The sequence below is a fragment of the Salarias fasciatus genome, chromosome 19 (assembly GCF_902148845.1).
Source record: "Salarias fasciatus chromosome 19, fSalaFa1.1, whole genome shotgun sequence".
Classification (NCBI taxonomy): Eukaryota; Metazoa; Chordata; class Actinopteri; order Blenniiformes; family Blenniidae; genus Salarias; species Salarias fasciatus.
Window position 1 is genome coordinate 16,133,219 of NC_043763.1, and position 25,175 is coordinate 16,158,393.

At 40.1% G+C, this 25,175-nt stretch overlaps 1 protein-coding gene across 2 annotated transcripts in view; it reads right to left on the minus strand.

Annotated features, from left to right (window-relative positions):
- The window catches only part of LOC115406353 (leucine-rich repeat and fibronectin type-III domain-containing protein 5-like), a 111,333-nt gene that overhangs the window by 55,136 nt on the left and 31,022 nt on the right, over positions 1-25,175 (minus strand). For both annotated transcript variants that reach the window (XM_030116331.1, XM_030116330.1), the window contains one exon: positions 22,935-22,988. The gene's annotated coding sequence lies outside the window, so the exon portion shown is untranslated. The remainder of the gene's footprint in view (positions 1-22,934; positions 22,989-25,175) is intronic.

Below are 25,175 nucleotides of genomic sequence, written 5' to 3' on the forward strand. Positions count from 1 at the left end.
TCACATCCAGACCATCTACCTTCTCCAATTCACTGCACTTCTATCTTCCGTCGCAGGTATTTTACATCTGTCCCTTCAAAATCTATTCATTCAAAGCTGTGCTGTCAACTGCCACCATTGACATCATAAACGTTTTTAGAGGGAATGATCAGTTTTCAGTTCTTTTTTAAAAATCCTGTTTGAAAAACCCTCAAAAAGTTAACTTAAATCTGAATATCTATCATCCTTGTCAGCAGATTCATACACAGCTGTAAAAGTGATGGGCTGCTGTTAATATGCACTACCACACCCTCTTCTCCTCCCAAGGACACCGGCTTTACGGTGCATCTACACACCACTTTGCACTGAGAATGGAACAAAAGCGTGTGTCTGAGAAGACGAAAGCAGGGCTGTGCATCCAGTATGTGAACATTATATGACGCAAACGTCGCAAGCAACCTTTCTCGATCTTTCAAGGGACTAGATGACTGATTTAAAACATGATATATGTGAAGTTTCAAAATACCATTCTGCCTTGAGATGGACTCCAAAGGAAAAGAGGCTGCGACTACAAAAGTGGAGAGTGTTCTGCTAATTTGCTTGCGCGGCAGAATCCGGTCCAAGGCTATTATGTGACGCCGCGGCAACCTCTGCCGCGGCAGCTATTTACAGACACAGACAAATAAAAGTCATCCGACGTTTCTAACCGAATCGGTTTTACCTGACTGCGCTCTGAAAAATGTTTGCTCAAGTTAATCATCAAAAGAGACCTGGAGACTGACTGCCAATGTGAGGCTGACTGTCGAACTGCAACCACGAAGACCCAAAGTCTGCCGAAAAAGCTCCACTACACTGAATGTATTAAAACTAAACATTTTTAACACATTTCCAGCTGTGAAAATTGTAAGATATAGGTAAAGAAATGTAATAAGTTTAAATAAATGTGTTTACTGTATTTTTCTTTTTTTTTTTTCACTCATTTAAGAACTGCAACACTTCCACTTGGAGCAGGCGATGGAACGTAACTCTTAACCCTTTTTGAACTTCTGGGACTGAAATGGAAATGGATATCATCAGAGTCATTTCTACCTCTATATATGCTAATAACATTTATGAAATCCAAATTGTTATTTTCAGTCTATTACTTGCTTACTGACAATATTATTGGGGTGGCACTTTGTTGCGATGGTTGAAAGTCCTTCCTCACATATGTGTGTGGTTGAATTGGTTCTATGAATGAATTTTCTTTTAAATTTGTACCTGGCAGCCACATCACACAAAACCAATGAGTAAAAAAAAACTCAGCTTTCTTGTGCACTTTTGAAAGCACGCAACGATCTGCTGCTCCTGGAGTGATGTGAAACTGACTCTGATTTAATCTGGCCTCTGCGAGGACGCGGTGTCTCCTCTTAATGAGGCCCGGGCACCTGTGGTGAAATTCCAGCAGCAACGCCGTTCAACACGAGTTCTACAGGATGATGAAAGCGTCAACAGTCCCCGGGGAGGGAAGGGATCCCAATTTGTCAACAAACGAAAGGTCTAGCCATAGTAAACAGTTTCAATAATTTAATACCCGATGTGTTTCCAAAGTATGAAAAGAGATAACTAGGCTGAACGGCCGCGGGAAGTCTGATGAAGAACAGCTTGTTTGGTCTTCATCTCGGGGTTCACAGCAGGAAAAATGCGAAGACGCCAAAAAAATCATTGTTTCTGCAGGATTTCTGCAGTCAGCTCACATATCAGCCCACATATTTGGAGAAAATAATGTGGAAAGCTGCACGTTTGAAAGGACGACAACTGATTATTCAGCTTGAGAGTCAAATTTGTTGAGAAAATTACAGAGAGACTGACTTTCCTGCATTTTTTAAAACTCTTCATACAATATGTGGCCCGTCATATGCCTCCTGACCAGGTCCTGTCTCTTACTATACAGACAGTCTTCAGCTCGCCATCAAAATGGCTCTTCTAGAAAATATCATCTAAATGATATCTGTAGGGGATTTGAGAATAAGACACAATTGGTCAGCTGATTCTGAAACAAACGGTCAGCAAGTTAGTTTGGGCACGACTGAAGACTGATCCATTGATGCCAACAACTACAAGAGTACGGAAGGAATCCCAATTACGTAATTCAGTAGGAAATAGTTTCAATGACTTATAGCAATCAACTTTATATACTGTGGAATTCGTTTCCAATGACTTTTGCTTAAACTCTCAGCTAATGTAGAACAAAAACAACAATAATCAGAAGATAAAGTGGAGACAGAATTTGGCTTTAAATTTAAAATGCTTGCTTTATGTACAATCTCCCTTTCTAGTAGAAGAGCTTTGTCTGCTTTGTTTTTTAATTGATTCCCAAGGTTCTTTATCTATTTATTTCAAACTGTTGATGATTAACAGCAAGACTCTCTGAAAAAAATGTGCTCAATGATCTCCACCTGCTGATATATGAGTTCTTTGATCACTCTTAATAAGACATATTCCAATAAAAATATCAACAGTATCAAAAAGCTCATTATTAGCTCTATCATGTTACTCAAACAAATTGTTTTTTTTTTTTTTTATATCTTTCTTGGGAAAGAATTTAATATTCATGGCTCCCCTTCAGATTGATTCACATTCACAACATCGTGCTAAAGCTTTACCAGGTATATTCTTGAACCAGGCACCTCAGGTACTGGAATGCACACACAAACGAAAATAGAAAGGACGAACCTTGATAAATGTGTTCATGAATATATCATGGAAGAGAGATCTTCATGAGATCAAATATCTGAATCCAAACGACAGTAAATGTGCAACAATATGAAAGAAAAATCACTGTTTAGGTCACTGTATGTGAGCGTGTGTGTGTGTGTGTGTCTGCAAGAGAGAGAGATGCGCTTGACCGAGTCCATGGATAGAGACCACAGCCAGCCAGCCAGTAAGTCACTCCTCTGAATTATTGAAACAGGTCAGTAAGCAGGAGGAGAACAGCGTCTGTGTGTGTGAGTGTGTGTGTGTGTGTGTGTGTGTGTGTGTGTGTGTGTGTGTGTGTGAGTGAGTGTGTGTGTTTGCATTTGTGTTTCTGTGCAAAGCTCTGCACTGCAGATTTCCAGCTTAAGCTTTCTGCTCTGTTCCTACACCACACAGAGAGAATTAATGGCTTCGCCTTCTATTCAGTTCCCAGCTTAAACTGAAAAAAAAAGTAAATAAAAATACAAGTCCATTTCTGTACAAATGTAAAACATCGCAAACACGGGATTAGGTGAGTTTTATATGGCTGGACTTCCAGACTATACTGCGGAGCTGCCTCAGAAAGCCTTTACCTGTAAAAGAAACGTGACAACCGTTTGAAATGGTAATATTAGAAAGAAGCTTGGGAGCAGCTGCACTCATTTCTGTTGGTGATGTTTTTATTTGGGGTTTTGAGACTGTTGATTTAAAAAAAAAAAAAAAAAAAAAAAGCAAGAGACACATTTGGGCTTGTTGCTTCAAGGAAGATGCATAAAATATATTATTTGTTAGGAAAATACACCATCTGACAAATAAAACAACCATCAGGACATCTGCTGCGTCCTAAACATCAACACCGAAAATGCATCAAATGTTCATTTGAGGATTTGGACAATAGTACTAAGCTAAATATTTTAATGTTTTTCTCCAAAATAAATTTGAGAAGTAGTAGCCACCCATAGAAATGACTTTCAGCAGTGATCTTAAGGAATCCTTTACTCACTTTTCCACAGCACCTAAGCAGCCAAAAACCACAAAATAAGACTTGTGATAGATACATAACTGGTCAAAACCGTTCAGCTGGGAACACTCACTTTCTCAAATGATCATTGTTTTAACACAAATAGTTGATGTGGGCTTCTGGAAAAGGTTGCAGTTTGATAAACCTACCAAACCGTACTCTTAGTCTGAGCTTTGCTCTACATGACTTCCCTTTCTTCCCTGCAGATGCTGTCGTTATTTTAGTCACAGGAAGGCGCAACAGAAAAAATACAAAGCTCCAGATTAGTGATGATGACTAATCTTGACGTTGTTCTGCACAGTAATGTATTCTTTGATGCCGCTGAAGGACACCCTTCACAGGTCGTGCGGAATGGCTATAATAGAAGCCAGGCTGTTTTTTCCTGGACATGCTAAAGGTATTCTATCCAATTCTAACATCCTTTGAAGCATCTGCTGCAGAATTTCCATAATTTGGCAGAAGCCCCTTTGTTTGTCTAATGGCATCTGCAGTTTCATCACTCTTGGCCTGTAGAGTATCATTTTACCGAAAAAAAAATAAAAAAATATGCTAATCGTTTGCAATTTCTGTGCTGTCCTTGCTTCTATCATCATACAAACACGGTGTTATTTTCGCAGAAGAGCATGCAGCAAACTGGAAACGATAATCAAGTATCACTAACACAGCATCATCTTTTGAGTCGAAGCCACTCAGCAGTGAAAGAGAACGGTATGGACGCTCCCACAAATTTCCACACATTAATTCATCCAGTCACATTCTGAGCCCTGCAGTGTTCTGCGGAGAGCACTTCATATAACCGAGGTGCGGTCACTCATTGGCGGTTACACAATCCGGACTGAAGAGCGCATTTCAGCAAGCGAGCAAGCAGGCGTGAGAGGAACGTGTTTCACTACCGAGTTAGCGCCGCACGCCAGCTGTGAAAACTGCATTCGGAGAAAATGAAGCACAGTAAAGCAACACGAGCAGAGACATCAAACGCAAAAGAATCAGTGCAAATGCTGCCGGTGACTGGTTTACTTCACATTTCCATGTCGTCAGACAGTATAAGTGCTGGTTTTAAAAACAAATACCAGCAATTTTTAACCCACAAACAGCCGCATTTGATTTGTTTTACAATCTGACAGTGAGGCTATTACAATTCCACAGCGGAGCAGAAGAGGATGAGCAAAGCCTCATAAATGCCTGTGAGAGTCATGGCACGCCACACTGCTGCAACTTATTCATTTCAACACCTTTTTTTTTTTTTTTTTTTTGGCATTACAAGTTCTGAACTTGCAAGATTCTGCAGATTTCCAAGTTTGTAACTGATGTTGTGAAGAACATGAGTTGACAAAGGATCTAATCATTTATTAATACAAGGAGCAATTTGAAAAATAAATAATAAAATTAAATAAATAAATGAATAAATGAATAAATAAATAAATAAATAAATAAATAAATAAATAAATAAATAAATAAATAAATAAATAAATAAATAAATAAATAAACAGGTCATTGGTTAAAAAATATGAAAATTAGATCAGAACTCTATATTTGCAGGACTCACCATAAAAAGTGATCTTTATCCTAAATGCAGATTCATATAACTCAGTGTAAAATGACATGTATCATGTGTTTGTGTGTGTGTGGGTTTGTGTCGTGGTGCATTGTGGGTCTCTCCAGCTGGTCCGTCTTTCCTCGTTGCTTCTGTCATTCCTTAAACTCTCACCCTTCCATCGCTGCGACTGCCACACACTCCCCCTCACTGCCTGGATCTCTCCCTCTCTCTCTCCGTCTCCACTTATCCGTGCACCCATCCGTTCCTCTGCTCGCTCGCCCGCCAACCAGCCTCCCTCTCACTACCCATCATCCTTCAGCAGATCTCCCTCTATCCACCCCCTCGGCAATGCTGTCATGGTGAAGACTCAGAGTGTCATCACAAGGGAAGCAAGATCAAACTTTCCTTTGCGTTGTAAGCGTCAGGCTTAGCACTTGCTTTATAAATGTAAATATATACATATAACAAAAAAATACAGAGCTGGTGGATTTCATCCCTCCATTCTGTCAATACTTTTTGCAAGATGGCTATGATTTCTGAATTCAAAGTGCACTTTGCCAGCTGTTAGTGCCTCATTAAGGACCTGTTTGCACGACAAACAGGACACGCTGAAACCCTGACGCCTCGTCTTTGGGTCTGTCTCACAGAATTTCACAGCAGCCAAGTGAATGCTTCTGATTGGAGTTTGAGACCTTTAAGCTGTTTACGGAATTCCCATTGTGTTTACATTTTGAACATAGACTATTAATATTGTACTTCTAATTCAAATTACCAGCGGAGACAACCAGGACAGAGGAAGTGGGCACCAAACTTCTACCGTGATGTACATTCAGCACCGAAACACATACACACACACACACACACTTTGTGAAGTCTCTCCGAGTGCAAGCAGAGTTTTCTTCTAAAATCCCATTGCTAGCGACTTATCTCCACTTAAGCTCTTTTCACACTAACAGAGGCAGTGAAAAAAGACGCGCTTGCAGAAGGCTGCAGAGCTGGCTTTAGCGCCTTTCACAGCGTCCTTTGAGAAACCGCCGGATGCTACAATGTGCGTCGGCATCTTTTGCTCGAAAACCTTCAATTTTCAATTTTTAGTGTGGAGTTTGGAAGTCAAAACGCTCTTAAACCTTTTGGTGTTTCCACTTTGCTTGAGTTGAATGCCTTCACTCTGAAGAGGAGTCAAACGGCCATTTGATAAGGAGATGGAGTGCAAAGATTAGTTTTCATGGTTCATGCAGGACTTTCCTTTGTCTCATTCTGTCTTCATGAAAAATTTCATAGTAGATACATCACTCAAATTATTCAGATTCCCCAGATCAGTGGTGACGCCTCAAAAGCTACCTAAATTTACCACAGTATTCTTCATCGTGCAGTTGGGAAAGCTCCTGGTTCTAACCAGCTGGACTGGTTCCTAAAAACTTCACTCTTGTATCCACTCACAATTATGTTTTTGAAAAGAAAATTCAGCTCAAATTCCCCCAAAACAGCACACCAGGTAATCTGACCATTTAGGAATATCAAATATGTGCTAAACTTAACCGTGCTTCCAAATTGCATTTTGTCTCGAACTGAATATTTGCATGTCAGTTGTGTGACAAAAATCACTTTCCTGCCTTAAAGTATAATCATATATATTATTGCCTGGCTCATTAAATATTAGAAACTACCAGAACCACCACAAAGAAAATGTTTTTGTTGAGTCATCGACATCATCAAGGTTTGTTGTTTTTCAATCATGCTTCACTTGGCTCTCACATCTTCAGCAAAACCATTAGAATTATGTCAATCACTTGTTTTAATTATCTAAAGAACAAGACACTAAGGTAATTTACATCCTTTACATAGAATCACAGCTCACTTTTCTAAAAACTTTTATATTGGGAAAAAAAAGGCAATGTTCATGCACCTAACACCATCTGGGTATGTTTAAGAAAAGAACATACTTGGGGCTTTAAATGAATATGTGACATTACTACAATACTAATGCAGTGATACATAATCTGTACTATGAAGTAGCTCTATAACTTTAATGAGCAACTAAAAACTAACACTAACTTAAAGAACTTGCATGACAAAGTTCACAAATACCTTGACACATTGTGCTGGGGTGGACTCCAGACTTTGCGCAGACATTCGGCAGAAGAAGCCTTCTTACGCACAGACAGGTTTGCCGTCTGTGGTTATGTAGGTCACAAAAAGGTTCAGCCTTTCATATTTGGTGGAAGCGCTCTATTTCCATGTCCCACAGCTGTTGCTAAGTAACCAGAAGATCTTTATCAGACACATCAACTCTCCTCTTGATGCCAGTAACATGTTACATGTGGACTATTTCAAAAACATTAAGGAAATGCATCAGATCCGTGATTCCTCCTGGAGCTCAAATGTTTAACTGCTTTTAATTTATTGATTGGCTGCTGACAAATTGCTGTGGGGAAAAAAAGGATGCTTCTGGAAACCATCACATGCAGCTTTTGATCTTGGGGCTAATGTGTGTGAGAGTTACTGTATTTTTATTGACCAAATGTGATGATGTGATGAACACAGCGTTCAACAGAAACTACACACAGTTCTCAGTGGCCAACAGTCATTGTTGGAGGATGAAATATAGATTGTTAATCAACACAAATAACTCAAATGTTGAGCTTTTTTCCAAAGTCATGCTCAGACACATACTCACAGTTTCGGAATGGAAAGCTGCTAGTCAGCTGAATTCAAAGACTGTTTGAATCCCCAGACTGCCCTGCCCTCATTAGCAAACTTGTTTGAAGCTGTTTCAAACCAGACTTGCAAATCTGGACCATTTATTTGCCCGCGCATTGCTGCGGATCTCCACGAGACAAAAGAAAAGTATCATTTAATGAAACCCTAAGATACACATCAGAAAACATCAAGCAGAATAAGAACACACTCATGCCTTGGAAGTTTCTCACACTATCCTGCAGAGAAAACTCATATCAGCCGCTTGCATCCATAATCTCTTTTGGTCGTGACCCAAAGTCAGGCTCTCTGTCCAAATCAGTGACTGATCTCACGTCCTCCTCTCATGAATAAGCTACTTGAACTCCTCCACCTGAAAAAGGTTTTTCACTGGAGAGGGTACTTCATCTTTTTCCATGAGAGAACCGAGGTCTTAGACTTGGAGCTGCTGATCCGGATCGCTACAGCTTCACTCTTATGTTTACTTCAACAAAAGCAGAGATACAATATTTTGATAATCGATATTTCTTTCCAGAAATATTGAGGTCGATTTACTAATTACTGTAAAACCAGATAAAATTGACCTCACTCAATATGGCCTCTCCATAATGCATGCATATAGGAACCATAAAAACACACTGAAGGGTTTCGTGTTAGTTTTAATAAGTTTTCCTTCACCTTTATGATCGGATTCCTGCTTGAACAACATGTCTGTAAACCACAGAAATCACCATTAACCTCACGTGTCCCTTTGCTTTTAATCAACATCAGTTCATGGTGCTGAGATTGCAACAAGATGCTGGAACATCCCTTCCGGATTCTGCTGTCGGCTTACTTGATCCCATCAAACCCTGTCTGGCGTTTTGTTTGTCAGTTGCTCGTTCATGCTGCCAATCTCCGATCCTACAACATCCCCACGGCTTTTTCTTTACTGGATACGGATCTAATGACTGGGAGAGGGTGGGCCATTACACTCAGTCAGTTCAATGTCAGATTATTCTGTTGGAAATAGCTATCAGCACATAATAATTACTAGAAATGCCACGCACATGATAAGCATTGACAACTAACATAATGCCAGTTGAACCATAAGTGGTCTGAATGAAGGGTTTCACAGACGCTTGCTTTTGACCCCAGTTGTCACTGAAAGTTTGTCTCATGTCATCGGACTACATAATAGATGTACATTGACAGGTAGCCTGTCTGTTTTGCACTAAGATGGCAACATTTCGAGTCAAAACAGATTGTTTTAGCTTTTTCATTTCAGAAAAGCTCTTATTTTGAAAGATGAAGTTTGTTCACACAGATTTTACACGTGGTTTTTAAAAGGAAATACTTAAAAACCCAAACCAGCAAATCCAGAAACAACAATTGCAAATCGTGCAGTAATACTTATCACAAAATCTGAACTTTGTCTGTTTTGTCGGCATCATGCTGCTCCATCAAGATTCCCTTATTAGATACCAGGATTAATTATACTGACAGTGACAAGCACATTATGTTTTTCAATGAAACAAGGCCTTTGGGGCAAATTCACATCACAAAAACAGCATTTTCTAGCTATTTTTCACAAGGTGTTCCTCACTAAAAGTACATTAACTTCATTCTAACTTCCAGAAAAGCAACGTGACCACTGCACGCTGCATCCCCACAGTCATTTATCACTGCTCATCACAACGCTGCAGACTCATTCGGGGCACAAGTGAATCAGAACAGGGCGGCAGTCACAGCCGGCAGATTTAGCACACTCGCGATTCCAGTTCCTCTACCTGGTAGCCGGGGAATTCACCGACAACCGGCGCGGTGCTGAAGAAGCACCCGCTACTCTGAGGTTGGAAAGCGAGACAGGCAACCTGCCGGCGAGGCAGACAGCTGTTTAGTGTTTTCAGTTCACTCGCTAAGTCAACACGGGCCTAATCCCCTGCAGTGAAATAAAGTTTTATTTATTTAATTCGTCTGAATTTATTTATTTCATTTGGGATTTATGCCATTTTGATTTTGCGAAACAGGTGGTCCAGGCATGTGTAAGTGTAATCCACTCTGAATAATACTGTTATTTGTTCCAGACTGTTAAGTCCATTGAGCTGCATTGCAGCGATATGTCAGGCTTAATACATTTGCACACAGGCCCAATAAACAGATGGTTTCTCCTCAAAAAGAGGAGGGAGAGAGAGAGAGAGAGAGAGTGAGAGAGAGACGTGAAGCTCTTGGAGGGTGTGATGCATAAAGATTATTGTAGAATTGTTCAGATATTTTGCATACAGTGAGGATTTATCTTTTGCAAAACAAGATAAATGGGGAGGGAATCATTTATTAAAATGATTAAAATCAAATGAGAAATATTTCTTGGTATAGGCTATTGGGAGGAATGGAGTTATTGTAGTTGAAACGTATAAACTCTGATTGCAGAGACTCGGGCCAGTACTGGTGGTTTTCAGCAATTTGGGATTTCACACATAGAAAATTCAAGCTATTTGTTATGCAGATGTGAGAACTTTTAAATGTTCTGCATTCCTGGTTGTTGTCATCCTGTTGACTAGTGTAGTAATGGGTTATAGTTATAAGTACATACAAAATACAAAAGAGGCATTTTGCTCATTTTAGTTAATATTATTGAACCATATTATTCACCACCTTAAAGGTCACCTATTATATTTACTGTATTGCAAATAAATATTGACCCAAATTCACCCTTAATGACACTGTCCAGGGAAATTAATGAAGCGCATGCTGAGAACATTTATTTTGGGGGTATTTTGTTGGAGTCTGTCACATCTGTTAAAACAGCAGTCGGAAAAAAAAAAAAAAAAAAACAAGTGAGAATGATTTAGAAAGATGTGAGCCAAATTAACAAGAAGCAGCTGCTGTGGGGCAAATTTCCACATTCACAGAAGTGACATGGCCTCAGCACCAACACTCCGAACACGTGCACAGATCAGAACTAGCAGCTTCCGGCTCGGTTCAGGACAGCGCAGGTGGAGAAATGGTATGAACTCGGGCTTGTTGGTTTGGAGAAACAGCAGAGTTCCTGGTAGTTCTGGATGACAGTGTGGTACCTGACATAAGTGACTAACGCTGCAGCTACCTTAATTAAGGGTGGATTTAACGCACCACTGGTCAGCATGCCAAGTGACCTAAATCAAACACACACGTGGTGTCGCTTCACCAACTGGTAAACGCTGCTCAAGCTTCCTTGAAGGAACCTGCAGTGGAAAATTCCACGTAGGTTTGTACGTGTAACTACTTGACACGTCATGATGGATTCCCTGAAATGACCAGGCGACTGCAGCAATCACTGTGGCGATGCGGTTTGCATCAAACTGCAAACATTCAGTGGTTTATGTGTTACATTTTGGAAGAAGGTCATGTCAGAAGAGGAAGGCAGAGACTAAACTAGATGACGGTGAGAAAAGGCCTTCATATGCAGCTTGCAATGAGATAAGAGCAGAGTTGTTGAACCATGGATCCAAAAAATCTACTTAGAATATGAATGAAAAAAAAAAATAACTTGAACATTATGCGACCTTTTCAAAATACGTGGGCAACATTAAACAGCATTCTTTGACTGATTTTGGTTTGGTTGTTTATCACTCAACACATAATGATTAAAAAAAAGAGAATTTTCAGATTGAAACAACTTGCAGACCAATAACTTTCTTCTTCTTCTTTTTTTTTTTATTATTTCAAACATGCCCTACTTAAATTCCAACAGCAAACTTAGATTATCACTTAACAAAGATGTAATACGTATGTCTGTAGCATTATATTTTTCTGTGTGATGCTATGATTCAAGGCATTAGGGATACTGCCTGTACAATTTGCAAGTTGTCCTTCTTGCATGCATTGTTTTTGTTTTGTTTTTTTTTTCTCTTGGGTTCATTGTTTTAACAAAAGTTGCTATGCTGACATTTAATTGTGGAAATTGATTAAATAATTGGACACGCACCAACAGCTCAGGCTGTGTGAGTAAGAACTAAGGCTAAATGTTACAAAGCAGCACGTATTGACAGTGTGAAGCATTTACAGCTGCAACATATCCTCCTGTGCTACATTTTACTAAAAGCATTTGGATAAAAGTCAACAGTAAAATGAAGACAAACGTAATGAATGATCGTATCTGCAATAACATCACAGCACAACACAACACTAATCCATCAGTCAAAAACATCCCATTTAAAATGCAGTAGAACTTTAAGGTTCAACTCCAGGACTGACTTCAACTGAAGTAATTTCTGCCAACCTTGAGGAAAAAAGGTGGAAAAAAAAAAGAAAAGAAAAATCAGCTGAAGAAGAAAGAGCTGAAGACAGTTCACCACCGAGACACTAACGCCTTTGATCTGCAGCCCTGTGAAACTGGCCAGTCTGGATGGCGTGCACACACGCGTGCATGCGCTCACACATACACGCACATGGGTGTGTTTGTGCATAATTATATACTTTTCCATAAAATGTCAGCAAAACTTCAAAGGGCACACAGACACACACACACGATCCATTATTTTGAGAAACAGGCCAGAGCACTGCAGTGTGTTTTGCTGTGTGTGTGTGTGGATCTGGGACAGAAGTGGTTGTCAGTATTCCAGGGAAGTTTGCATCTTTGACCAGAGAGCAAAAATAAGTTTTGAAGAGCAAGAGAGTTAGCATGGCTGCATTCAGCAGAAGTGAGATAAGCTGCATCGCCTCAAGCTATAGAATTTGGGTTTGAAGCAGAAATTGCATCACATATTTATACAAGCACTACAAGATGGGAGTCAGTAAACCCCGCATTTCCCACAGTATCCACAACTTCTCACAAAACAGTGCGCTCTATTCAATAGTGATGGTGTTTTGTTGGAAAGCAGCTGCTTGAATCCTGCAGGTATGGTTTGGATTCTTGTGTCTTCCTGTGGTAAAAACAGAAAGGGACTGACGCAGATAGGAAGGAAACGATTAAATTAGACGATGGCACTGTGAATTCTAAATACATACAGAGTCATAGAAAGCTATGGACAGCCACTGATAATCCTTATTCACTAAAAAAAAACCTACTTTCCGAGGCTAAGACGGCGGTGTCTCCAAAAATCTCCTTCAGCTCCACGATCGGAATCAGTTCAATCACTGTCTCTGCCTGTCTATGTTCGAAGTGTCCTTGGGATGGTCAATAAACCCAAAGTTGCTCACAGTGATGATCAAGCACTTTTTAGCCACTTTCTGCCTGCGACCGGATCAATCCGACTGAAGACATGAAGAGATTTAGGAAATTTAAACATCATGAAGCCACAGCAGAAAACTCAGTTCTGCTTGATTATAAGAACTTATTGGAGGAAAATACTTTTTCACAGTAAATCTGCAAGAAAACTGAAGATTTGACAAACATTTTGGTGATTAAGACATGCTTAGAATTTGCATATGTACTTTTATTAAAATATACCACATAGAATATTCATCAGTCAGACTGACGGTGTTTATGTCTGCATGTTCTCATCTGTTCAGGATGATGAATCCACTTGCATAAGCATGAATAAGGGGTGAAATATGCAGCATTTATAGGGAATTCCTTTCAAGAAAATCATTGCCAATGTGTTTACTGATATTTGTTACAAAGAGTCTTTGACAAAAACATCCTTTTCAGTTGCTAAAATGCCAATTAAGAATTAAGCTAAAGGTCGTTTGTAGCAAAGACAGTGTGGTTCAGCGCAAGTGTTCATTGAAAGCTTTCATTGTGTGGTCATTTAAAGAATCGGACAGAATCTTCCGGAGAGCCAGCAGCTCCAAAACGAGAGTGAATACAGTTCATTCATAGCAAAATGGCATAGGTCACACGGGAAAAAACACATTCTTTCCCCAACTCAGACTGGTTTTCATCCGTTTGCTTGAGACTGGTGACACTTTCACACAGTCACAATGTTCCTGACAAGTTGCTTTTTCTTTTTCTGTTTTCACAGTTTTCTCTCACCAGCTACAGATGTTTTCCATCCTCTGTTCATTAAGCCATTTAGTGTATTATTTCATCTACAGAATGTTCCACTCTACTAGCAACAGATGATGGAATATTAGATTGCAAATTATGAAAACGTCTCCAGGGTTTTTCTTGAATAACAGACCATCAGTACTGTGGTAAAGTCTCTCTCATCAAATTAGCTACAACACAGTGGAAAGATGCAAACACATCTTGATGTTTGTCACTTTCCAGCCCAGCAGGGTTGAAAGCATGAACAAGACACCCAGGGAACTTTGTTGCAAAAGCGTAAATTGGCAAAGCAAGAAACAGAACGTGTTTTTTTTTTGTTGTTTTTTTTTCCAGAGGTGACATTGCGAAGCTCGTACTGCAAAGTGAACATCAGATAATGACTTGGCAGTGATGTACTTTGAAAAAAGCAAGAAAAAGCATATTCTGGGAAGGGGTAAATAAATAAATAAATTTGTGACATTGATGATCAGTCTCAGAAATGTTTCATATAAAACTTTCAACCAAGAAAAAGGGAATATTTTGCCGTTTTGAACATAACTTTATCAGTCATTTCATTAAATGTGATTGGAATTTTATCCTTCTAACTTATATTTTTCTCTTTCATTCGGTCACATTTTAAGTTTAAAAAAAACCCTAAAGTGATATATTTGTCATTTTCCTCACCCGTTCCACCCATCCCTTTTAGTCCAATTATCTGAGATCTTAAACCTAATTGTCATATTATCATCATTTATTTGATTATTTTTCAACAAATATCAGATCTTTGAAGATGAAGCGCAGTAATCGTGCCCTCATCGTGTTCTGAGTAAAAGGCAGCAGTCGTAGTAAGTTCAGAAACCTTTCACTGTATGACTTTTATGTGTGGTACGGCTACTTTTAATTAACCAAAAGCAGTGTTTAGTGTTCCACCGCTGGAAATGTGTACAAACAAACCATTGAGAGCCCACTTGTTGTGATTTGTCACCATAATGTGTTTTTGATTGTTGATGTGATCCAACAAATGGGCGCACTATTTCCCTCGCATTGACTCATTACTTTCATCTCACAATGATTCCTTCATTTACAGACCTGTGAGTTGTTGTGCTGTGTTTAAAAAAAAAAAATACACTGAAATATTTGTGAAATGCTTAAAAAGCATTCCAGCTTCATTTCATGCTTCCAGCATTTCGCTTGACTGCCATGTTTTGGGTCCGTAGCCTCAGTCTGGCGAGGCCTCGGGGAGAAAAAAGGTGGGAACCGTTCTGGTATGGTGTGAAATCAGTGGCCCGTTCAGCCTGAGCAGGCAGCCTCCGAACTAATTAGCGTCCATATGTAACTCATCTGGTTAGCCGTGCCGTGTTCTCTTCAGGCCAGGGGTAAAAAGAGGAGGATGGGAGGAACAAACAATATGGCTATAAGTTAATTCTGAGTCAGTGACTCTGTAAAAAGATTGAACAGAGGAAAAAAAAAAATGTAGAAAAATGACTCATAACATCCGAGTGACCACTCAAGATTTCTGTTTCTTTCATGTACATGTTGATATGAAACAGTTCCACTCACTGTAAAACACAATCGCCAGTTTTTGGTTTTTTTTTTTCTTCTTCTTTTTAGTCCAAAGCCTCTTAAGGTTCACTGGGTACTGTACATAATTTCAGTGTGGCAGGCCCCAGTGGAGCTGAACCCACTGAACCGGCAGCGTCAGTACCCTGCCCCGCGCTTTGAGCGGCGCACAGCGAGTCTATTTATACATAACATATAGGCAAAAAAAAAAAAAAAAAAAACACAATTCAACGCTGGGGCCATCAATAAACTGTCAAGCACATACACTCATGAGCACAGAGCAAATGCAGGGTTTGTAATTTCCCTCATGTGCATGTTTAATTCATGCGCAGTGTGTCTGGCTAAAAGCACAAAACTGCTGAAGCCACAGATGCGTTATGTAAAAGCCAGAACATGATCGGTGTTTAAACAGCATGTATGTGTCCTTTGAACATCACACATTACATGTGGTGGAAAAAACACTTCAAAGTGCAACGGTCAACTTCCTACGGAGAGCCTTTTAAACCGCATCTGGAGGTTCTGCACTCAGCTGCACAAGAAAATCGAGATGCGGCAACATGCAAGGTGTTTTAGTACATATTGTCCTGTAAATGAAAGCTTTAGGAATGAGCAGTTGATCCGATGTGTTTTTCTCTTGCCTGGGAACCGCCATAAAATGCATCATGTCTTTCATAAACCGCTGTATGACACACATACACACACACGTTCTCTGACAGATTATACTTTAATCTTTGTCCTAATATTGCATAATACAATCCCACACAACCTATATGTCTATTGCATAACACGGAGAAGGGAAGGGCCGCCATCTGTTTGAGCGACCCGCTCTCTCACACCACAACCTGTCCTTTGCTAAACCTGCCGCTGCTCGCACAACATCGAGCCTCGCATGTACAGTCTGCGCTGGATGTATTCCTCTCGAGGCATTCAAATAATACACAACAGAAATGCAGTTCTTTTCCAGGATAGCATTTCCCATGAAGCACATGCGCTCTTGTGATCGAATGTTCAGATATTATCCCTTCAAAAAAGACATTTATGGGTTTTCAAACCCTCCTTTATGTCTGAGGTTATTCAAACTGCACAATTTCAACAACAGGCAATACGGTAGATGGTTCCTGTCATGTGCATAAGCCAATGAGTTTATTATTTTTGCTTTCTACATTATGTACAGTCTCTGCAGTCCAACAATGTAGTATTTATACTATGAAAAAACAATGTATGACTTTGTTTTGTTGCTTTAGTGAAGTTATTTTGGTACTAATTAACAACTATAACAACACAGTCTACATATGCAGGGTAATTATAATGTTAATTGTATGAACTACAGCAAAAAATAACATACATCTGAAAACAAAGCCAGGAAATATAATTAAATTGAAGGATTTTTTATGAAGCAAACTCTTTGATCAAATTGTTCATGAGAGCAAGATCATACAAAAATGGGACTCTTGAAAACAGCTCTCAAAGTCTTTAGAAATCGAGCTCTCCTTGTGAGATGACGAGAGCATCACCACGGCCAAAACTGACTGACAAAGAAATTCAGAAGAACAGAATTCAGCCAAGACAAACATAAAAATATAGGAGGTGCCTAAATAGGCCAAGAAAAATAATGTAGATGCTGAATATTCAAACTTAGGTACAAACTTGGTCTAAAGTCATCAGAGTCATGATACCCCACTGATCCGCCGCTCATCTTAATCTGCTTCATTCCACCATTCACAGGAAAACAAAACAAAAGAAACATGCTCTGCAGATCCTGTCATCTTTGCAAGGTATACTGATATTTATATACCAATATAGCCTCGTCTTCAGACACCGCAACAGGCGTTGTTTGGGCTCTCGCGGCCATGGTGCGATGTTGATGAAAAGTAAGACGTTAGTTGATGACAGGAAGCAACCAACTTCTCTTTTCTCTCTTTTGCTTTTCTCTTGAATGCGCCAGATTGGTGTTTTTTCTTCTCCGTTTCTGCTGTTTAACTTCCCTCCAAAGAGTTCAGATCAAGTGCAAAGAAAGAACTCGTTCATGCCGCACAGCCAATCAGCGCTGGCTTACAGCTCTGATGCATTCATGGACAGTCATAATATAAAAATTGGCAAATTGGAGCCCACAATCATATGCATATACCTTCTGGCACACACTGCACATTTTATTAGAAAAATTTATGTACGATTAAATGTGAACACATTACATGAAACGGGGCCCTATGACCTTGTGGGCCGTGGGGCGACCGCCCCGTTGACCCCACTCTGGCTCCGCTACAGCTGACAAAGCAATAACAAAAACTATCGTCATAGAACGTTTTCTTTTGGGAATGTGAGACATGTAAGCTTAAAATCATGCAACATTTTGGGAGGACTTCATGCTGATACATTATTGCAACATATAATTTACATTATATGGAAACATTTGTTTTTAAATCGCTTCTGTTTTATCGTACAGTCATGTTCTTCTTCTTCTTTTTTTTTTGTTCTTGTTCTTTGTTCATGTTCTTCTTAGCTGATCAGCCAAGAAATGTGGAGACATTTTGCACAGGTTCTCAGTAAAACAGTTGCCAACAGGAGCCTTGTGAGTGTGGACATGCTAAAGTGAGTGCCTCGTATAACCATTTGAATATAATCAGATCTTCTAAGGTAAATTACTGGTAAATAATGTCTGAGTATCTTGACTTGAAATATGTATTGTCATCAAGAGTAAACTTTACCAGTTTAGTTATTCAGAGAGTTTGTAAGAAGCCACTGATACTCCGTGAAGTATTTCTCTAGCTTCAAACAGGCTTATAAGCCCTGATCTAAAATGTATCACAGGTAAAAGAAAAAAGAAAAAAAACTCTCCAAGCTCCTCTTTGGAAAATAAAGACATAAAGCATGAACAAAATATACCTTTATGAAAATCACTTTCATTTAAGTGTTTGGGCACCACAATCTCTTCAGCGGTATTTCTCTCTGGGTTCAAGCTCTGACGTCTTCCTCTTGTAAAATCTAACTTTGAGCAAACTGCGTGTGTTATATTGGGTTAGGCGAGGCCGGGCTGCCTGCCAGACACTGATGTAATCCCATTGTTAACAGTCATTGTGTCAGGCACGGAGAGCTATGCGCAGGTCGCAGCCTTTACCTCTCTCATTTTCTGAGATGACATTACACTCCCGCCGCCGCTCTCTCAGTCTCGCTCTGTCACATCGAGGTGGACGCTGAAAGCATGCGAGGGTGACGGCTACTCCACCGGAAAGTTCTGCTGCTGTGCGCTGTGTTTGTCTCTGTTAAAACTACATTGCATTTAATAAAATCGGCGGTGGCAATACATCTGTATCGCAAGAGCAAATGTAAAACTCTTACCAAACACTTGAAATTGCTGTATATGTTGTATATAAGTGTTTCTCACTTTTTAATTAACTAGTGGCATTTTCAATGTCTAAACTTCAGCTGTAGTCAGACCAATTAGGCAGAAATCGCAGCATTCTTGAGGGAGACTGGTGGAGACTATTTTTTTTGTCAACACAATTTATTGATCAAGCATGGATGCTGAGAGAAAGCGAGCAGGCAGTTCGTAGTCACGCACCACTGGGCCAAATAACGAAATACAAACACATGACGATGGATCTTTTTGGGTAAAAAAGAAAAAAAAAAACAAGTGGGATGATATGTTTTGAGTCAGTGTTTGTGCATTCAGGAAGCTGCAATTTGGAAGCCAAGAAGATGGAGCTGGTAAAAAAAAAAAAAAAAAAAAAAAAAAATCCTTCCAGAAATATTAGACCTGGCACAGCGTGAAAACTGGCTAAATAAATACATAGATTTTTATCCTTTTTTTTTTCTCCCCCCACCAGTTTATTTTTACTTCGGATCATGGATAGAGCTGGAGGCCATCCTAGAATTTCCTACACCAGATAATAGGTCAGAAAACAGCCTGCGGCGCAACAAATGAAGCGAATTCACAGTAACACATCAGTAAAAACAGCCAAAGGAAAAATTAGATCAAAGATTAACATGTGTGAATTTCACAAAAACTAAACCAAGTTCGTGAGAAGAACGAGTTGTGACTGAGTTGGGGGAGGGATGAAGATACCCGTACCTCACTCTCGCTCCTCTCGCCCTAATTTGAGGACCATTGAGGTGATTCTGTGGTAAACTGGATAAACAAAATGAAGTGATTTACGATCGGTAAGCCACCTTTCCAGATTACTGAGCTCTCAAGCAAGTTCTGTGCACACACGTCTCTCCTCACCCCTCTATTAATGCTGACAAGATGAATTGTAAAAGCTGTACAGGCATGATGCTGCCACCCCCATGCTCCAATGAGAGGGTGTACCAAAACTGATACTACTTTGATATTACACAGTGCCCAATTTTTTGACTTTATGTGAAAACTTTGTGTTTTCTTGTGGAAGTGGAACGATCAGTCTATAATTATACTCGGACAGAAGGCTGAGGCAAGGCACGCATGAGTGGAGAAGAGAATCACTACAGCATGCATTCAGATTATCCCTTTAAGAGTGACAGTCGGCTGCTATGCTGGCAAAAAGAAAATGCATTCAGAGAAAAAAATAAACAGAAAATCAGAAACGCACACTCAATATTCCTGTATCACAGTCTTTCCGTGTTTGCCATTCTGACAACCTTCACTGATTTTCAAAATCACTGCTTTCTGTCCAGTCATCTTCTCCTTCTCCATGTGTGATTTTTCAAAGTAGCTTCAATGAAAGCTGCCTCCTTGTCTTCACAAAGCGGCGGAAATCATGCACAGTGCATTCTCTTTAAAGTAGGTCATTGTGTCCCTGTTTTTTTTTTTTTTTTCCCTCTCAAAAGCCTTTTGGATGCTCGTCAGTAAGAAGTCGTCATTATCCCGGCTTGTGTCTGCCACGCTTTAAGTATTCAGTCTGACTCTTTACAGTGATATATTACAGCTGGTGCTCCACCGACCTTTGCACCTGTCTATCACGCTTCCACACTCTGCACAGTCATCCTCTAATCCAAAGCCGGTTTCCCGCTAACAAGTAGGAGCATTGCTTTGAATGGTGAGAACTCAGTGTGCTTTTTACCAGTGTGTTTGGAGAGTAATTTTACGTTATTTTTTGCATATCGGTGCTCACACCAACACACACACACACACACACACACACAAATAACCCCAGCTGCAAACTCTCTTGCTCTGCTAAAACAATGTCACCTTCTGATGTACTCAAAGGTAAAGATGACTACACTGTAACCTGTGTGTGTGTGTGTGGTGTGTGTGTGTGTGTGTGTGTGTGTGTGTGTGTGTGTATGTGTGTGTGTGTCTGCAATGTGTGCATTTTAAGGTTTAGTGCTCATGCATCATATCTGGGCTGACATCTTAGGTGCTGCTCTGATTAATCACCATTATGCACGTAAGCACACACACACACACACACACACACACACACACACACACACACACACACACACACACACCATCTTACAGAAACACACTCAATTCCAAAGTGCAGTCATACTGCATCTTCAGACCCAGTGGAGCCAACATTAAGTCATAGTTTAACCTCAATTCAAAACCTTGAGCAATAAACAGCCACAGCATAACATTATTTAGTAATTACTAAACAACTACTTCAGTGTAAACAACTGAGCATGCACCGTTCCAACGTATAAATACTGTGTTGGCTCAGTCAAGCTTCAGTCACTGTGTTTTGATTTATAAATATAAGTACACCCTGAGAAAATGTTTTATTAACTTGATATTTTTTTTATATTCGCTCTGCATCCGTGCTTGTCGATTAACTAACCATGATCAAATACATAGAGTAAATGTTTTATTCAGATTTAAAGATTTAAAGAACTCACATATTCACTGGAAGAGAGACTGTGGACAAATCAGATACAATTGACTTAAAGCAGGTTTGAGTGAATCCAACTCTGCCTTGGTAAATATTTTATTACATAAGAGGGATACAACACAAGGTCATACATTCAACGTAGAGTCACAAGATATAAAAATGAGGCTTTAGGATTGTGGGAAAATGTCTCAGTGCCCAGAGCAGAAAGAAAGAAAGGGGAAAAAACAAAACAAAACAACAGAGAAGCAGCAGGCAAACCCCACACAGAAATTCAAACCAGGACCTTCTTCTTGTTAGTAGACCGTGTTAAACCACTGCCACTAATGTGTTGCTCCAATTCTAAAATCCACATGAAAAAGGTGTTTTTGCACCTCTACTCAATCATAATGAAACCCATGAATGAAAAGATGAGTCTGAGCCCTGAACACAAGTAACATGAAAAGCATTCTCTGCTGACACACACTCTCTCACCATGAAAGAACCCCAAATCTTGACTTTTATTTTAAGATACACACATTTGGACAATCCAAGAGAATCTGTGAGGATATGTCCGACCCGTGGCGTGTCAGGCTCCTGAGTTTAGCAGTAAAAGATTTGAAAATAACATCATGACCTCCTACTTTTCCAGGACCTCTTTGTTTTCATGCACCCGGTTTTTAAATGCAGCCCTAAAACATGCAGATTCTCCTCATCCAGAGAGCCGAAAGTCTGCACACTTAAAGACTGTCTGTGCTTCGGAGTCCCGGATCAGATGGATTATAATTACACAGAAGCCCAAAACGGATCATTGTGCAGGATTGAAAAAGAATCGGTGTGGTAATGAGAAGATGTGAGCGGGAGTGAAAATGAGCAATCGTTGGCTCCATCTTGTTTTCCGACACTGTGTCTCACAGCTAATTGGCAGAAACATTTTACCACCTCTCCAGTGGCACCTTGTCACAATTGTGCTTCCTCAATAAATTCGAACATGAGAGAATCTGATTTTGCTCACCCTAAGACCCCATTAGAACACAGCTGCAGCCGGAGAGAATTGCTGTAGCAGGACAACTCCTGTGCAGCATAATAATTTCTGAAAAGCACAGCATGTCTTAATGGAAAATTCATTTGACGTAGCTCCTATTCTTAGAGCACATTATCATTATAGGCAGGTACTTATGGCGGTTTAGATCAGCCAAAGAAGGTTTCTTTAAAGCCACATTTTTAATGGTAAAAATCACAACTAACCAGAACCCTTGGAGAAGAATATTTTCACTCTAGTCTGTTTTAAGGCGACATCACAGAGTTCTGGGATCAAGTACAGTGTGACAGGGTATTTGTGAAGATGCCGCTCGCACTCTGTTGAGGAGCAAAAACAGCTTCTGCAAGTGTGAAGAGGCTGTTTTGGAGCAGCTCCAGTAAAACTCCGGACCATACAATCACTCCACAGTGCCGCTCAAAGCAAACAAGGAGCAACATGTTTCACATTGTCATAGCAGGCAATATTATTTTGTCAAGGAACTCTCCTTAATATGCAAATAGCTAAAAATAGCTTGGAATTCTGTGAGAGAGTGTCTTCCATTAATCAGTCCAAAATGTGACCACAATTCTCTACATTCCATGACTGTCCATGCAGATTGGCAGCCAGAGGGACTGACAGACAGACATCGATAAGACTTTTCATCCTGTCAAAGTAAGAAGAAACACACTTACAGCAGAGGTAACGACTTCCATCCTGGAGGCATCCAACTGAGGATCAGGCTGTACCTGCAATCAAAACAAACCCCAATATTATTTTTACAACCTTTAGCAGAAACTCTGCCATTGCTTACATGAGTCACGAGGTAGTCGAATATTGTTCTGTACCACAGGCTTCATGTAACACGCAAAGGGAAGTCTATGCCAAGCAGGTCGGATATTAGTGTTAATTAGCGGGATGAAGCAGATTTCTGGTCGATGATTTCTGAATGAAAGCAAGTGGAAATGATGACGAGCTCACAAGAGTTTTAACTCTGCTCTTTAGAGTTCTGACTAACCATGACGATAGAAACTGCAGCTTCTCTGTGTGTTGGATCAGGAAGTGATTCAAGCCATACACCAACTTCATTATGAATCACTGAGTCTCATCTGAACCCTTTATGTCTCAGTGTATGAGAGTAAGTGTTGCAATGGATAATGTTGCCTGATCTCATCTGGTCTTATCTCATCTCAGGTTTCTGAGCTGCTTAAACTCGTCTAGTCTTAGTCTCCTCTGGTTTTAAGATGTAGCCTGATTTTACTGAACAGTTTCTGGATGATTTCTGTGGCCACAGACCTGTTCTTTATTCCTGGATGCCAAGTGTTGGAATAGCTTTTTATCTCCGTGGTAGATTGCATGTTCCATGTTGAGATTAATGTCTTGCTTTGGATTTTATGGTTAGATCTGTTCTTGAGTCTCATCTCTAAATAGATCCTTCTTCTCTGCCTGTTATTGGTTGTTTACTTGGTCTTTGCCTTGCTCCAGGTGCCTTGTCCCTGTAAGTCAAGTCCTTTGAGACATCCAACTATAATCTCTAGTCTAGTTTTGTCTCATCTGTTCCAGACTTCGTTTTAAACCCCGGTTGTGTGTTTTTGATCTTTTCTTTTTTACCCCTGCATGTCTGACTGAACGCCCATGTGTTGTATGGTGGCTCTCACTACATTCATGTCTCCTGAGACATTCAGTGAAGTCTCTCATCTGCCTAAATCCATGATAGATACTCCACCACAAATGGTCTGAGAGGGCATCAGGAAGCCTTCAGGCTTGATCAACAGACTTAGTACTGAATCTACATTTGATTAGTTGATCAACATGAAACCTCGCTTCAATATGAAAGTCTGGAAGAAGCTGCTGTGACCATATTCTGCAGCAGCTACAAACCTTTGACCAACATCTCCCTCTGGTTTTACTTTGCCTCTTCTTGTGTCTTTTCACAGCTTCTAGTAAGATTGGTCGGTCAGCTCAGAAGTGCTAAAAGCCTCTGATGCAACCGTGACAGGAGGCTGGGTGCATATGTGTTTGTTCTGCCTCCACACAACAGTGTGTCACACTGCTGCTCTCTGAGCATGACACACATCATGACTTTTCTTTTGTCTCAAATGCACAGGAGAGATGGTCATTTCTGTCATGCGAGCTGTGATCAGGTCAGCAGTGGCTGAATCTACAGAGCCAGGAGAACACAGTTGCGGTAAGCAGCTTGTGTTCAGTTTTGTTTTCATCGCTCCCGCTGTGTCTTTACTGAGTGATCATGATGTTAATGACCCTGTATTTTCACACCTGTCAACTTTAAAGACACACTATCATATAACTCTCCTCCATCCCCATTTGCCTCTAGCTATCAATGTGGAATGATGCTCTCAATGAATTTGACTCAAACACTGATAGGCAGAATTCACCCTCATACTTCAGCATTTAACCAAGTAACCTCAAATAGCAAGCCTGGTTCTTTCTAGAGATTTAAAAGGCATTAAAATGATCTTTTCTGTCCAGGATGTTGTAATAGGCAGGTCTCCTGTTCATAAGGCCATGACTGAAGCATTTTAACAAGGTGTTATGATGCTGGTCTGACTGGAAAGTCAGATTGGATCTTCATGGAGCAGGAAGGGTGAGAGTGAGGTAAGTGTGTGCAATTGTGAAGGAATGTGAGGCACGACTTTCAGCAGACAAGAGAACAGCAATGCTGAGCAAACGCCTCACAGTAAAACTGACAGTGGATGTCGTGGTGCGGCAGGAAGCAGAGGCGGATGCACTCAACTTGAGAGGCGGATACACTATGGAGGAAGACGATCACGGAGTGGACGCAGATTTCAAGTCACTCAAATGACGGACTCAAAAATTTGAGAAAAGGAGACCGTTTCAATGGCAAACCCCTGGATTTTCCATCAACTGTAAATGTTGGCAAATGATGTTATGTATTACTTGGTGATATTTCTCTA